Raw genomic sequence first — 15,787 nt, forward strand, 5'->3', positions numbered from 1 at the left:
AGATAGTATATTTATATGTGAAATCTCTCTTCCTTCAATATTCTTTCATGAATTGTTCAAGTGACCAATACAATGTTTGCTAACCTTCAAAAAATTTACCACCTCTACTTCTTATATGTGAAGTCATTACTCCCCATAGGATAAACATAAGAAGCATATATAATTTCAGATTTATGACATTCAAATCATTCAACCATTTACTCATAGGATTTAAGTGAAGCACACGAGTAAATGACAAACTACTCCAAAAAGATATAAGTGAAGATCAACGAGTAGTTAAATAATTATTTAGCTATGTGAAGACTCTCTCTCATTTAAGAATTTCATATCTTGGTAATTTATTCAAACAGCAAGCAAATATAAAGAAAATAAAATGACGCTCCAAGCAAAACACATATCATGTGGTGAATAAAAATATAGCTCCAAGTAAGTTATCGATGAACGAAGACTAAAGAGGGGATGCCTGCCGGGGCATCCCCGAGCATAGGCTCTTGGTTGTCCTTGAATATTACCTTGGGGTGCCTTGGGCATCCCCAAGCTTAGGCTCTTGCCACTCCTTATTCCATAGTCCATCGAATCTTTACCCAAAACTTGAAAACTTCACAACACAAAACTCAACAGAAAACTCGTGAGCTCCGTTAGCGAAAGAAAACAAAACACCACTTCAAGCTACTGTAATGAACTCATTCTTTATTTGTATTGGTGTTAAAACCACTGTATTCCAGCTTCTCTATGGTTTATAAACTATTTTACTAGCCATAGATTCATCAAAATAAGCAAACAACACACGAAAAACAGAATCTGTCAAAAACAGAACAGTCTATAGTAATCTGTAACTAACGCAAACTTCTGGAACTCCAAAAATTCAGCCAAAATAAGAAGACCTAAAAATTTGTTTATTGATCTGCTACAATTAGAATCAGTATTTTATCACGTTCTGGTGATTTTAAACAATTGTTTTCGTGAACAGAAAGTTTCTGGAATTTTCAGCAAGATCAAATAACTATCATCCAAGAAGATCCTATAGGTTTAACTTGGCACAAACACTAATTAAAACATAAAAACAAATCTAACCAGAGGCTAGATCAAATATTTATTCCTAAACAGGAGCAAAAGGCAAAGAACTAAAATAAAATTGGGTTGCCTCCCAACAAGCGCTAACGTTTAACGCCCCTAGCTAGGCATGATGATTTCAATGATGCTCACATAAAAGATAAGAATTGAAAAATAAAGAGAGCATCATGAAGAATATGACTAGAAATTTTAAGTCTAACCCACTTCCTATGCATAGGGATTTTGTGAGAAAACAACTTATGGGAACAATAATCAACTAGCATAGGAAGGCAAAACAAGCATAACTTCAAAACTTTAAGCACATAGAGAGGAAACTTGATATTATTGCCATTCCTACAAGCATATATTCCTCCCTCATAATAATTTTCAGTAGCATCATGAATAAATTCAACAATATAACCAGCACCTAAAGCATTCTTTTCATGATCTACTTGCATAGAAATTTTACTACTCTCCACATAAGCAAAATTCTTCTCATTCGGAATAGTGGGAGTATCATAAGAGACTTGAATACTATAAATTGTTTCCACATTAAAAGAGTAATGTTCAGAAGAAGGGTAATCATGATCATGACAAGTTTTATAAATATAATCATCACTACTTTTTATAGCATAAGTTTCATCACAATAATCATCATAAGTAGCAGCTTTGTTCTCATCATAATCGATTGAAACCTCTTCCGAAATAGTGGACTCATCACTAAATAAAGTCATGACCTCTCCAAATCCAATTTCATAAATATTATAAGATTCAACATCCTCCAAAATAGTGGGATCATTAGTTCCTAAAGTTGACACTCTTCCAAACCCACTTTCATCAATATAATCATCATAGGTAGAAGGCATGCTATCATCATTATAATTTTGCATATCAAAACTTGGGAGACTAAAAATATCATCTTCATTAAACGTAGCATCCCCAAGCTTGGGACAAACATTAATTGCAGCAAATATATTCTCAAAAACATCATCTTCATCAAACATATCATGCCCAAGCTTGGGCCTTTTCATATAATAAGCATAATCACTCTCATCATTAATAGTATGGATAGCACCAATAGTATAGCAATTATCATATTCTTCTAAGCAAGTGCCAAAAAGATTTTCAAGATCATAAGAAGTATCATTATCTTCCCCATCATAATCATCACAACAAGCAATAGGCATAATGAGATCATCATCTTCCACAATTATTTTTGATTCATTTTCATGAGGCACAACAATAATAGGAGCAACATTATTTGGGAGAGATATCTTTTTACCTCTCTTCCTTTTTATTTTCTTCTTCTTCACCACATCATGTGTGGGTTCAATCCTCTTTTTGGAGCTCCTTATTAATGAGATTGGTTGAATAGAAGGCTCCTCCTCGTTACATGTTTCATCATAAGAAATAATAGGAGGATATTGGGAAGTCTCTTCCCTTTCATTAGTATTCTCTTCATCCTCTATTTGTTTTCTTTTCTTTATGTAATTGACAATATAAGGGTTTTCAATGCAATTCACCGCACAGTACATATAAATTTCCTCTAGATCAAAATCAAGAAATTTATCGAGATTAAATTTTGGAATACCCTCAGTTATATGTTTCATTTCTTCATAACCCAAAAGAAGACTAAGCTCTTTATGATGCTCAAGGGTAATCAAGTTATCACAATTTTTGGACACGACTTGATCATGAAACAAATAGCATTGGAGCTTTAAATGACCATGTTCATTGCAAAGTTCACAAGGATGGCGATAAATATTGAATCTTTCAGCACAAACATCTAGCCTTTCTTGCAACAATTTAGTTTCTAAATGCTTATGCCTCTTGCAATATCTATCTTCCCTATTTGGTGTGTACTTGCAAACCCAATGCACTCCACAAAAATTGACATGTTTATAGGAGACATTTTCATCATAACTAGTGCAATAATCATTAGTACTATGGATATGGAAGGAGTTCATACTAACAACATTGCAATCATGCTCATCATTCAAAGATTTAGTGCCAAACATTTTAATGCATTCTTCTTCTAACACTTTGGCACAATTTTCCATTCCATCATACTCATGAAAGATATTAAAAAGATGAAGCATATGAGGTAAACTCAATTCCATTTTTTGTAGTTTTTTTTATAAACTAAACTAGTGCTAAAACAAGAAACAAAAAGATTCGATTGCAAGATATAAAGATATACCTTCAAGCACTCACCTCCCCGGCAACGGCGCCAGAAACTGCTTGGTGTCTACTACACAACCTTCTTCTTGTAGACGTTGTTGGGCCTCCAAGTGCAGAGGTTTGTAGGACAGTAGAAAATTTCCCTCAAGTGGATGGCCTAAGGTTTATCAATCCGTGGGAGGCATAGGATGAAGATGGTCTCTCTCAGGCAACCCTGCAACCAAATAACAAAGAGTCTCTTGTGTCCCCAACACACCCAATACAATGGTAAATTTTATAGGTGCACTAGTTCGGCGAAGAGATGGTGATACAAGTGCAATATGGATGGTAGATAAACGTTTTTGTAATCTGAAAATATAAAAACAGCAAGGTAACAAGTGGTAAAAGTGAGCGTAAACGGTATTGCAATGCTAGGAAACAAGGCCTAGGGTTCATACTTTCACTAGTGCAAGTTCTCTCAACAATAATAACATAATTGGATCATATAACTATCCCTCAACATGCAACAAAGACTCACTCCAAAGTCACTAATAGTGGAGAACGAACGAAGAGATTATGGTAGGGTACGAAACCACCTCAAAGTTATTCTTTCCAATCAATCCGTTGGGCTATTCCTATAAGTGTCACAAACAGCCCTAGAGTTCGTACTAGAATAACACCTTAAGACACAAATCAACCAACACCCTAATGTCACCTAGATACTCCAATGTCACCTCAAGTATCCGTGGGTATGATTATACGATATGCATCACACAATCTCAAATTCATCTATTCAACCAACACATAGAACCTCAAAGAGTGCCCCAAAGTTTCTACCGGAGAGTCAAGACTAAAACGTGTGCCAACCCCTATGCATAGGTTCATGGGCGGAACCCGCAAGTTGATCACCAAAACATACATCAAGTGAATCACGTGATATCCCATTGTCACCACAGATACGCACGGCAAGACATACATCAAGTGTTCTCAAATCATTAAAGACTCAATCCGATAAGATTACTTCAAAGGGAAAACTCAATCCATTACAAGAGAGTAGAGGGGGAGAAGCAACATAAGATCCAACTACAATAGCAAAGCTCGCGATACATCAAGATCGTATCACCTCAAGAACACGAGAGAGAGAGAGAGAAAGAGATCAAACACATAGCTACTGGTACATACCCTCAGCCCCGAGGGTGAACTACTCCCTCCTCGTCATGGAGATCGCCGGGATGATGAAGATGGCCACCGGTGAGGGTTCCCCCCTCCGGTAGGGTGCCGGAACAGGGCCCCGATTGGTTTTTGGTGGCTACAGAGGCTTGCGGCGGCGGAACAACCGATCTATTCTGTTCTCTGTAGGTTTCAGTATTTATAGGAATTTTTGGCGTAGGTCTCACGTCAAGGAGGTTCCCGAGTCGTCCACGAGGCAGGGGCCCACGCCCAGGGGGGGTGGGCGCGCCCTCCACCCTCGTGGACAGCTCAGGACTCTTCTAGCCCAACTCTTTTGCTCCGGAGGCTTCTTTTGGTCCATAAAAAAATCGTCAAAAATTGGCACGTCAATTGGACTCCGTTTGGTATTCCTTTTCTGTAAAACTCAAAAAAAAAGGAAAAAAAGAAACTGGCACTGGGCTCTAGGTTAATAGGTTAGTCCCAAAAATCATATAAAATAGCATATAAATGCATATAAAACATCCTAGAAAGATAATATAATAGCATGAATACTTCATAAATTATAGATACGTTGGAGACGTATCAATCCGCAACTACCAAAGAAGAAGTAGGATAAATCTAACCATAGCATGAAACATGTGGATCCAAATCAGCCCCTTACGAAGCAACACATAAAATAGGTGAAAGGATCGATATAGTTGACTAGAGGGGGGTGGGGGTGAATAGGCAACTAACAAATTTTAGCTTTTCTTTAACAATTTAAACTTTGCATCAAAGTAGGTTGTCTAGATATGCAACTAGGTGAGCAACCTATATGATGCAACAACAACAAGCACACGAGAAAGCAAGGGATATAACACAAATAAGCTTGCACAAGTAAAGGCACGAGATAACCAAGAGTGGAACCGGTGAAGACGAGGATGTGTTACCGAAGTTCCTTCCCTTTGAGGGGAAGTACGTCTCCGTTGCAGCGGTGTGGAGGCACAATGCTCCCCAAGAAGCCACTAGGGCCACCATATTCTCCCCACGCCCTCACACAATGCGAGATGTCGTGATTCCACTATTGGTGCCCTTGGAGGCGGTGACCGAACCTTTACAAACAAGGTTGGGGCAATCTCCACAACTTAATTGGAGGCTCCCAACGACACCACGAAGCTTCATGACAATGGACTATGGCTCCGCGGTGACCTCAACCGTCTAGGGTGCTCAAACACCCAAGAGTAACAAGATCCACAAGGGATTAGTGGGGGAAATCAAATTTCTCTTGGTGGAAGTGTAGATCGGGGCCTTCTCAACCAATCCCGAGCGAATCAACAAGTTTGATTAGCTAGGGAGAGAGATCGGGCGAAAATGGAGCTTGGAGCAACAATGGAGCTTAGGGTTGGAAGAGGTAGTAAACTAGAAGAAGAAGACACCCCTTATATAGTGGAGAACCAAATTCAAACGTTATTCACTTAACCAGCCCGTGACCTGCAGTACTACCGCCCCTGACAAGCGGTACTACCGCAAGGCCACACGGTACTACCACGAGTGAGTGCAGTACTACCGCTGCTGCGGCAGGAACTAGGTCAGGCCTGAAGCACAGAGGCTGAGGGTGGTACTGTCGCAGGCGTGGTACTACCGCCCCCCCTTGCGGTACTACCACAAGGCAGGAATGGCCTAGCCCGGGAAGGGCGCGGATGAATAAAAATACATCCGTGCCTACTTCCGCTAAAAATCAATCGATGCAAAAATCCGACACGGTACTACAGCACATGGCATGCGGTACTACCGCGCAGGGAGCGGATGTAAAAAATTACATCTGCCCCTACTTCCGCTCATGTAACTGTGCCAGACCAGGACTCACGGTACTACCGCGCGCATGGGGTGGTACTACCGCGTAGGGCGCAGACGTAAAAAATTACGTCTGCCCCTACAGCCGCACGAGCAGCTGAGTCTGGTCTGAGGCCACGGTAGTACGGCTTCATAGGAGCGGTACTACCGGGGTGCCTATGGTACTACCGCAAAGGCTTGCGGTACTACCGCAGGGGCCTGCGGTACTACCGCTCCGTAGAGCAGTACTACCGCATGCCCTAGAACAGCAACAGTTAGGAATCCTTCTTTTTGCATAGAAATGAGGTAAACGGAGAATGCTCCAAAGTGCAAGGGGAAAGGTGGTGTAGAGGAAGAAAACGTGTACGTGATGATTCCACCCGAACCTTTCCAAAGCGGACCCCCTCTTAATAGTACGGCTTTCCTACGACTCAAATCCACCGAAAAGAAACGTAGAAAACCGCCGTCTTCAATAGCTTCGAGGGGCACCAAATCGTCTTGTGCCTAGCGATGAAACGTCTGAGAAACTCAAGGCACATGATTAGTCCGCAAAAGCATTGTCATCAATCACCAAAACACCTTAGGGATAAATATGCCCTTACAATCTCCCCCTTTTTGGTGGATTGATGACAATACGGGATTTGCACAAAGGGAAATAATATAGAGCATAAGCAAACTCCTTATCTCTAAAATATAGACGAGCTCCCCCTAGATATGTGCAATCTAGATAGGTGCTTTGGACTGCACGGCACACATACTAGGATCAACACTCCCCTTATATTTTATAGACAAGGCATATCTTGCAAAATAAGACTAACAGTAAGCAAGATAGCAAACTAGATCATCACATAAATAACACAATATATCATAAGCTCACTAAGAAACGATAGAGTGCATATGTCTTACACCATATGAAGGATAAGTCTCACAAGCGCAAACCAAACCAAAGCAAACGAGGTTCAACTGAACAAACGCAAACGAAACACCACGATAAAACGACTCGCAAATCCTACACTCTCTCCCCCTTTGGCATCGAGACACCAAAAAGGTAGAGAGGACACCTACACACAAGGGGTGGCTCAAGCAGAGTAATCACTCCAACGCTCCTCGTCAGACTCGGCAGCGGGGACGGCCGTCTCCTCGATGTCCTCCTCAGAATCAGTCCACTTGAAGCCTTGCTTAGCCAGCCACTTAGTCTCTGGAGTGATGACCTCCTCAGAACCGCCAGAGACGTCCTCTCCAAAGACCCTGATAATCTTCTTGTCGCGGCGGCGACTCTCCTTGGAAGCAACGTGAGTCCTGTACTGCCCCTTTGCCTGCATGCAGAACAGAGTCTTCATCTTGTCCTTCAGCTTCTTGGCCCACGAGGGCTCAGAGGAGCGAGGGGCAAACCCAGCAGCATGGTCCTCACCAGCATCCTCCGCCTCAGCCTCCTCCCCATCAACAGCCGTCTGAGCAGCAGTCGCCTCAGCACGAATAGTAGTGTTGGCCCACTTGGGCTTCACACGGAGACTGATGGACTCATGACGAATCCAGTCTGGAGCAAGGAACTCATCACCAGAGAACAACTTCTCCCAAGTCTTGGAGATCAATAGAAACAGGTACGGTCCATAGATGGGTACCTTGCGGTTGAACACCGCGAACTGAATCTCACACCACATGATATGTGAGACATCAAGTGGTTGAGACTGAGACACACGCGCCTCCTCGCACAGGAGCATCATATCCACCAGATAGGCATGTACCTTGTCCTTGTCACCAATGCGAGGGAAAAGAGAGTTGCGGAAGATGCGATACATGATGTCCAGAAATGGGTTCAGCACCCACGTCGTCTTGCCACTGGGAAGTGTCTTCGCAACATAATACTGCTGGAGCCTGTTCTTGCTGGCTGACTCAGGGTTGGCATGAGGGCAAACACCAACGGGTGTGTTGAGCCCTTCATCAGGTACGTGGAGCAAATCCATGAAGTCCTTCCAGGTAGCAGTCAACTGACGTCCATTGGTCATCTAGGTCATCCTTCGATCCTCCCCAGAGTGAAAGTGAACTGAGGCAAAGAACTGGCAAATAATCTCAGGGTCATAGTCCAGGTGGAAGGAAATCACATGTTCAATGCCAAACTGCTCGACCAAGTCCAGAGCCTCTCCAAAGTAAGCACGGTGCTTGTCCTGCCTCATGTGATTCATGTCAATCCACTTGACATCCACATAGGTGTTTTTCTTGGCCTTGATCACATCCAGGTAGATGAGAGTCTGCTGCTTGGTCCAAAACAGGTCATTGCCTCTGAAGATAGCACGGGCATTCACATACGGGTTGATCTGCCTTCGAGGGATAAACTCAGAAAGAGGTATCTCGTCCATGCCCTTTGCGGGTTCCTTGTACTTGCTAGCGGAGGACTTGACATTGCGCTTGGGGGCACTGGAGCGCTCTGGAGCTTCATCTTGATTGCGCAAACGCTTGGAGCCAGTGTCACGACTGGGATTGGAACGACGAGCAGGAGCACCGGAGCCACCACCTAAGACACAAAGCAAAAAGCACACACAAAAAAACGAGAAGAATCAATGCAAAGACCTCAACAAGACAAGGGAAACAAGTAGAAAGCATACATGGTAATTGCCAAGAAGAAGATTGGACAACAACGGTAGTACTGCCAGTTCGCGTGGTACTAAAATTTTAGTACGGCTCCTAGTCGCGGTAGTACCGCGTGAAGGCACGGTAGGACTGGGGCTCAGAGCGGTAGTAGGACCTTAGTACCACGGCACGTGCAGTAGTACCGCACCTGACGGGCGGTAGTACCGCACCAGAGGTGCGGTAGTACCGCACGGCGTCAGATCCGAACCACTTTGAATTTGAGAAAATCCGCGAAAATGAGGCGGTACTACGGTTGATCAAATCTACCACGGGACAACATATCAAGTATAATTTCTACACAGCACTACTCTCCTACATCCTACTCTTGCACAAATTTGGCCTAAAATCTCAAGAACACATGCATCTCCCCAAAAACCTAGAGGCAAAGGAACGAACAAAAGAGAGAGGGATTTGGGGAGAAACCTTGTTCTATGGAAAGAGGAAGTGGTGGGGAACGATCCCACCAGTCGGAATCCGAGGAGAGCGGCCGGAGACGGAGATCCGGCGAGGGTCTCCGGCGCCGTTCTTGAGCAAGAGAGAGAGGCGGCGGGGAGAGAAATAGACGAATGGGTATGGGGGAGTTGGAAATCCCCTTGCCCGGGTCTTAACCCCCACGCGCACTCGTCAGCGCGGTAGTACCGCATCTCATCGCGGTAGTACCGCTCGGGCGGAAGTACCGCACCGAAGCGGTAGTACCGCTCCCCCAGGCGGCAGTAAAAATTACTGCTGCGCTGGGTGCGGAAGTACCGTGCGCTCCATATGCGGTAGTACCGTGGCTGGCCGCGGTAGTACCGTGAGCTCAAGAAGATGCATGTTTCAGACGAAAGAGAATGGGTCTTTGCAAGCAAACTTCAAGCGAAAAAGACACCACAAGAACACGCACAACACAAAGAAGGAAAAGCAAGAGACAACAAGGACGAACCACGAGACACAACCTCTCCAAGGAGAGGGCGGTGGCTGGAGCCACCTATGTTTGAGTCAATTGGTATGGCACCGCGAAGAATTATCCTTGGGCCCATGACCAAAACTCGTCTTTGAAGCACAAGTACCATGAAAAATGGCTAATGTGAAAGAGTAGATCAATTTATGCATAATGGGGGGAGGGAGAGTTCATTCAGAGAACAACACTCCCCCTATGTCCATGCCTACATCTAAACTAGACAACAAGTTGAGTGGGGTGGGGTGTGCAAGGGTTCAAGCAACATTGCTCGAATCAATGATATTTAACTCATGCCTTAACTCGTGAAATCTTGCTTCATCCAAAGGCTTCATGAAAATATCTGCAAGGTTATCATGAGTATTGACATAGTTGAGCTCGATCTCCCCTCGCCTAATGTGATCCCGGATGAAGTGATACCGAATCACAATATGCTTCGTCTTGAAGTGTTGCACCGGGTTGAGAGAAATCTTGATGGCACTTTCATTATCACACCAAAGAGGCACTTTGTCACAAGTGACACCGCAATCCTTTAAAGTTTGCCTCATCCAAAGAAGTTGTGCACAACAACTGCTGGCGGGCACATACTCCGCTTCAGTGGACGAGAGAGACACACAACTTTGCTTCTTGGAAGACCAACTCACCAAAGAGCAACCAAGAAATTGGCACCCTCCAGAAGTGGACTCCCTATCCACTTTGTCTCCCGCCCAATCGGAGTCCGAATACCCTACAAGCTTGAAGTTTGCTCCTCTTGGGTACCATAAGCCAAAGTTTGGGGTATGAGCCAACTATCGAAAGATTCGCTTGACCGCCACAAAGTGGCTTTCCTTAGGTGCGGCTTGAAACCGTGCACAAATTCCCACACTCAACATGATATCCGGTCTAGATGCACAAAGATAAAGCAAGGATCCAATCATGGAATGATATACCTGTTGATCCACCGCTTTACCATTGGGATCAATGTCAAGTTGGCACTTGGTGGGCATTGGAGTGGAAGCCGGCTTGACATCACTTAGCTTGAATCTCTTGAGCATGTCTTGATTGTATTTGGCTTGGTTGATGAAGGTTCCTTCTCTTCTTTGCTTCACTTCTAACCCGAGAAAGAACTTCAACTCTCCCATGGAAGACATCTTGAACTTTGAGGTCATGAGAGCGGCAAATTCCTCATTGAAAGCTTTGTTAGGGGACCCAAAGATAATATCATCAACATATTGTTGGCACACAAACAACTCCCCTTTGACCTTCTTAGTAAAAAGAGTGGGGTCGATTAGCCCAACTTCAAATCCACAGTCTTGTAACAACTCGGTAAGGTGGTCATACCACGCACGTGGGGCTTGTTTAAGGCCATAGAGTGCCTTACCGAGTTGATACACATGATCGGGAAAGTAGGGATCCTCGAACCCGGGGGGTTGCTTGACATATACCAACTCATTAATAGGACCTTTAAGGAAAGCACTTTTCACATCCATTTGTTGCAACTTAAAGTTGTGATGAGAAGCATAAGCAATCAACAAACGAATAGATTCAAGGCGAGCAACGGGAGCAAAGGTTTCATCGTAGTCGATACCCTCGACTTGGGAGTAGCCTTGTGCCACCAACCTTGCCTTGTTGCGAACAATGGTCCCATGAGCATCTTGCTTGTTCTTGAATATCCACTTGGTTCCAATGACATTGTGGTTCCCCGTTGGCCTTGGCACCAATCTCCACACCTTGTTGTACTCGAAGTTGTTGAGTTCTTCATGCATGTCATTAAGCCAATCCGGATCTTCGAGTGCCTCATATACCTTTTGGGGTTCAACACAAGAGACAATCGCGTGATGTTCACAATAGTTTGCCAATTGTCTACGAGTGCTTACGCCCTTTTGAATGCTCCCAAGCGCATTCTTCATGAGATGACCCTTGGTGGAGAGCTTGGAAGCAATCTTGATGGCACGACGCTCCAATTCCTCCTCGGGGGTGAGACGAGGAGCGGTCACTTGATCATCTTGAGCGCCGTCTTGAGCTTGATCTTGATCTTGAGGAGACTCTTGATCTTGAACTCGCTCGGAGGAGAGAACTTGACCTTGGGCATCACTTGATGTTACAACACCATCTTGAGATTGATCTTGCCCTTGGACTTGTTCTTGAGGTTGAGGGCCTTCATTTTGTTCTTCGGAAGCGTGTGGGCCTCGGGTTGGTGATGGCTCCATTTGAGTGGAGCATTGTCCTTCTCCTTCCGCCACAAGGGGTTCCTCAATGGGTAGGATAAAACCAACTCCCATTCTTCTTATGGCTTGGGGAGGAATTTCATCACCTACATCACAAGTGCCACTTTGCTCCACTTGGGAGCCGTTATTCTCATCAAACTCCATGTTACACGTCTCCTCGATAAGTCCCGTGGATTTATTGGGACACGGTAAGCATGAGAGTTTGTAGCATAACCAACAAATATGCCCTCATAAGCTCTAGTCTCAAATTTAGACAACCGAACACCTTTCTTGAGAATGAAACACTTACACCCGAACACCCGAAAGTACTTGAGGTTGGGCTTGTTACCGGTGAGTATCTCATATGGAGTCTTGTTCAAGCCCTTGCGGAGGTAGAGTGTAACACCCCAAAATTTTGACCTTGTTTTATTAATTAAAATTTTTCCAGGAAATTAAATTTTTATTTTCTGGATTTATCTTTTGATTTCAGAACCTCTCTTTTCTTTAATATTGTGGAGTTTTTACCCCGCGTGAAAACTTTCCAAAAAAATATTATTGGACTTGTATACTCTCTCAATAAAACAATTCTTTATCAGTGGATTTATTTGCACAATTGTGTTACCTGAGCTTTATTTCTCTAAAATGGGTTTTCATAAGTTTTAGGGTCCCATTTGCATTGCAACCCTCTCAAATACTTCTTTAAAATTCCCACCAAAATTTGGGGATGTCATGTGATGTTTCCACATCACTTTTATGCAAAAATATCTTTTGGTCATTGGAGATTTTGAGCTCTACACCAAATTTTCAAATCTGGTCCAGTAGGTATTTTTGCACTACAACCTATTTAAATATTTCTTTAAAAATTCTTCCAAGTGTTTGGAGATGTCAGTAGATGCATAAAATTCAACTTCATGCAAAAACCCATGAGTGTTCTTTGAAAAATTTGAGTAAATCATTCTCTTTTGCTCTTTGGTCCAGTTTGGCTTTTTCTACTGCAACCCTAATTTATTTTGCTCTAGTGCCCATGATTCTTTTTCCTGCTTATAGAACACTCTACCCAACCCTTAAGTCCAGGAGAGTGGACCCATTGGAGTATTTTTAGTCCATGCAATAATAGCCTTTAGTTTCTGCCCAAAATTGGCTTTCTCAAAAACTTGCACTAACAAGTTTCTGGTATTGACCAATTAACCTTGCCACCATCACCTACACCTAAAGAGACTAGGATCTGGAGATTTTGGCCACCCCAAGAGTTGCCTAGATGCCCATGGCATTCTGTCGAGCACCTTGTGTTCATGGACAGCTTTGGCATAGTTTTATGTTTGCTTTGTGATCTTGCCCCTCTGGACAAACCAGCATGTCCACTAGTCTCCTAGCCACCACTAACCCCGGCCTGCTAATCCCCAGCCTCATCCTAATCCTCTAGCACGCCCTGGCTTTTCGTCGAGCATGTATCGTGCGTGCGCTGGGCGTGCCCAGAGCACACGTTTTGCACGCGCGCGCACCGAGCCGCCGCGTCTCACTGCCGCCCTCCCCGCGCTAGTGCTGACCCTTGGCCACTCACCGCCAACACGCCCGACTCCTCCCTCGCCGCAGAGCCGCTCTTGGAGCTCCATAGCGCCACCGACGCAAGCCGCCACCGCCGCTCTGACAGCCCCTGCCGTGGACGGCGCCGCCCGAGCCACTCCCGCGCGCTAGCTGCCCCTTAGAACAGTCCATCCTCATCCGCTCGCCCTGCCCAACCCGCTAGCCTCCACCACGTCGCCCTGCAGGCTACAGAACGGCGGTTCGCGGGCAAGCTTATCTGCAGCCACGGGACCGACGTCGTCGCCTATATATAGGCCCTTCTCCGACTCCCCTCGACATCGAGCAGTGCCCCAATTATCCCTTAGAGCTACCCCAAGCCGCGGATTGACCGGAAGAGGCCGTCTTCCTCATCTCCGGCAGGTTCGGCCGCCGCCGCCCTCCGGTCCATTTCGTCGCAAGCAAGGCCTCCCCAGCCCATCCAGAGCCACCATCCTCTTCCCCTCGACCTTGCGGAGCCACCCCACCTCTCAAACTTGATCGGGAACCACCGTGGCTCAAAGCCCCGATTGCTCCCGAACCACCGTCCGCCGCGGAGCTCGCCGCCGGTGACCCCCTCCACCCCCGCCAGCCTATCAACCACTGGGAGGACCGCCTCGGGCCAGCGGACCCATCCCTGCCCTTGGAATCCCGTGGGGAGCCGCCGTTCGCCGGCGTTGATCGCCGGAGCTCCGCCTCCGTTCGGCCAGAAGAGAGAATGGCGCGGCGACTGGTCAAACCTGACCAGTGGACCCACTGTCAGTGACCCCGAGCCGGCCCACGCTATTTTAAGTGAAAGCGTAAAACCCAGAAGTGCGTCTCCTCCGTCTCGTAAACGTATTTCTATTCGAACCGTTTTCTTTTCTGTTTTATTTAAAAACAGACTTTGACTGGCTATAACTCTTTAAATATAAGTCCAAATGACTTGATTCTTTTTCTGTTGTTTCTCAAATTCTGTCTAGTTTATTTTAGTGTTTATTTGAAAATTTTCCAAACAACTTTTTGTACTGTTTTTAAACTATGCATTAATTTGAATATTTTCAAAAATAGGATTTTGAAGAAGAAGGCAACCTTCAAAAAGTGCACCCCCACTTGCATACACTTGAAGGCAAGCATTCTGAACCCTGGCATAATATTTTGTGTGTTGTTTGATACGGTTACAACATCACCTAGACATGGAGCTTTCGTTATTTTATGTGACGATACGATCATACGCATGAGTGCATAATGAGATTCTTTTCTGTTAGAATTGGATATGCTGGTGATAGTAATCATCCTCGTAAGCTTTTCATGCATACCGGAAGGAAGCCGGAAAGTCTCTGTCTTGGGTAGACATGAGCTTGTCCCTAGTTCCTCGTCGAGACGAGTGTGTCCGGTATGGCATGATGAGGTATGTTGAGTGGTGATTCTGTCTGTTGGTTGAAATATTTTTGTTATGCTAATCATATAGGGAATGATTGAACTTCCTGAGTCGGCCGTAGATCGAGTCTTGTTCCAATAACCCCCATACTTGTTTCGTACTACCACTTGTCCCTGCCGCAGGTAGGGTACGGTTCAGTAAGTTGTCAACCCCTCCAAGCACACACCGTACAGAGAGGCCATGGTGGAAGATACCGGAGGCATCCGGTAGGCATGCCACCTGGTCCGGGGGCATGGGTGATTCCGGTTGTAGCCGAGGGGAGTGGCTTCCCTAGTTTGCGCGCGTTATAAATTTTGTGATTCCATGCTAATCGAGGTTGTAGCCTCCCCACTTAGAGTTTTGCTTGACAGGTGTTGTGGGTGATTCCAGACACTGGTAAGTTAGGCTGGTGTGTGCGGTCAGGTGTGTTTTCAATTAAAAGACCGTAGGCGGAATTAGTCCCGATGGACTAAATAAATCCGTTACTCGTGGGTAAAGAGTACACCCTCTGCAAAGGTTAAATCTTTTCGAATAGTCGTGTCCATGGGTAAGGACTACAGTCTGAGATGGGTCTAGTGTTGGTCCTAGTGTCGGTCTTAGTGTCGGTCTTCGGAGGAAAAACTACTAAACCAGAACATTGATTATGACCTGTGACATATGAGGATTATGATTATTATTATCGTGTATTAACCATTTACAATATTTGAATTATTGAGTATCCCTGGGACGGTTCTACCTCCTGGATACTCACTACGATTATTCTCTTATAAGCCCTTTATGTGGTGTCGCTCAGACGCCCGACTGTGGCATGCTTGTTATTTAAACTCTTTATAAGCCCTTTATGTGGTGTCGCATAGACGCCCGACTGTGGCATGCTTGTTA

This window comes from Aegilops tauschii, chromosome 6 (assembly GCF_002575655.3).
Source record: "Aegilops tauschii subsp. strangulata cultivar AL8/78 chromosome 6, Aet v6.0, whole genome shotgun sequence".
Lineage (NCBI taxonomy): Eukaryota > Viridiplantae > Streptophyta > Magnoliopsida > Poales > Poaceae > Aegilops > Aegilops tauschii.